The sequence below is a fragment of the Gopherus evgoodei genome, chromosome 10 (genome assembly GCF_007399415.2).
Source record: "Gopherus evgoodei ecotype Sinaloan lineage chromosome 10, rGopEvg1_v1.p, whole genome shotgun sequence".
Classification (NCBI taxonomy): Eukaryota; Metazoa; Chordata; order Testudines; family Testudinidae; genus Gopherus; species Gopherus evgoodei.
In genome coordinates this window covers 85,960,144-85,962,297 of record NC_044331.1, presented here as the reverse complement: position 1 = coordinate 85,962,297, position 2,154 = coordinate 85,960,144, and positions in this window count along the sequence as shown.

The window sequence follows — 2,154 nt, the reverse complement described above, 5'->3', positions numbered from 1 at the left end:
GTTACTCTGCTAATGTGATGTTAGGGACACCCTGGCCTCTACTTGTGACTGAGTAAGGAAGTGCAGCAAGCAGAGAAATGAGCCCCACTGGCAGTACAGGCACTGGCCTGCAGCAATCAGAAAACCCCAGGAGTTCCTGTTACTGAGGGTGAGTTTGGCCTTGATGTTCTGCCTTGCAGTGTTCCTGTCTTTGTGTTGTACCCTTAATAGTATTTACTCACAGTTCTTTGCCATCATCATCCAGCCGAGGGGGAGTGACACTAAGCTTGGGAACATGAGCTACATAGAGGCAAAGAAAGTCCCTGGGAAATGCCATACTTCACGTAAAGAGACAAGTGTAAAACCAGAATCACGTCCCAATACAATGTACCAGCAGGGGCAAAATGTGGCTCAGCCATGCACTTGCTCTGCGGTTATTCACTTCCTTTGTATGACTGCAAAAGTCTACATGGGGCACAAAACCCCTTATCTGCCTGCCCATCTGAGTTTTGTAGGTAGAGCTGCTGCAGTGAAAAACCTCCCTTATAGAAGATGCTAACGCAGTAGCTGAACAGTGACCACAGATGCATTCTCTGAACTGGCCTAGGCCTCTCTGTTTATGGCTAGAAATGGAAACAGGCATTTCTGAATAATATGAGCTGGCTTGAAATGTAAAGAATTTGCAGTGGCCATTTAACTATCTGGACTCACCACCTTACTGTGGCATTACTTCTGCGCTCAACTAGTTCAGAGTTTGAGGGAAAACCTTTGGACGTATTATCACAAGGGACTGGGGCACATTCAGCTGTGGGAGTCATTTCCAATCTATACCCTGGACACATACAGAAACCTGGTGGAATGCACACGCAGTTTAGGGAGTTTGATCCTACACTAGTCAGGCTTTTTAGGCATACACAGTTCAAAAACATCTGATCTCAGTTACACTGATACTAGTGTGGAGTAACACCACTGACTTCCACAGAGTTATTGCAGTCACACTAAGATAACAGATCAGAAACTGATCCTCATGAATACAGTTACTGAGGGCTAGACAGTGCTGGCCTTTGCATGCAGCTGTGAGGGGGGCAGACTCAGGAGCCTCCTGTAAAAGGGTGGCTTGCCCATTTAAGGGCTAGAGGTTTGGGACCAACCAACCTACCTTAGTAACTAAGTAGGCACACCTGAGCAGGGATCAGACAAGTCCCCTATGAGAGCAGCAGGAAGCTGCAGGAAAAAGAAGGGGGTGTGTCTGCAGGAAATGGAATGCAGAGCGTGAGAAAGGTTCCTGCAGGGAAAACCCAGAGACCAGAGGAGCTGCCCCAGGTAAGAAGGGCTGGGAGTAGCTTACTACAGCAGGGAAGACTGAGACACCATGGGAGCTTGGAGGCCTGCAGAGAGACATTGCACAGTGACCCAGCTCCAGGAAGGAGTGTTTGGGAGTGGGACTCCCTACCCAAAGGAGAGAGAGATGCTGAACTGGGTTTAAGGCCTGGAAGGCCAGTGTGTATCAGGACTAAATAAATTGGACCCAAACAGGGGAGTGTTCTAATTACTTTTGGGCTCTGATCTGGAGTTTTTGAGGAGTCCATAAAGGGAAATTCAGCAGGGTGATGCAAAGCAACCTCTGGCCATGAGGGAGCTACACCTTCCCTTCTCACATCATCCATGCCAGGGCCAGCCCCAGTTACAGTCCCTGCACTCTCCTGAAAGTAGCTAATGAGAGGCTGTGCAAAGGTGTCCTTGAAATCAGCAACCTCCTGCTTTAACTTGCACCTTCTTCAGGTCCTTGGGACGTGAACCAGCTTATATAGCACCTCTGAATCTGTGCTGCAGGGTCAACGTGTTTCCCATGCAAGGGTACTGGGGCCAGACCAATACTGGGGAAGCCAAAATGAACATGGGTTCATGCCCTATGCAGCTGCTACTAGTTGTGGGGTGGAGTCAGTCCCCATCACAGACTCTAGCTCAGTCTGTAGCTTGTCACCATCTTTTCATTGGGAGAGCCACTGCTGGGATCCTTGAACCCCAAGAGTCCAAGCCATTTACCAATCAACAGCTGGAGCAAGTGTGACCATGACATCCCAGCAAATCTATTCTGATCTGTTCCAGAGCCCACCCGTTGTCTGCATAGTGACAGCTCGTTCTTCTGGAGGGAGTGTGGGAAAACAAGCAGCA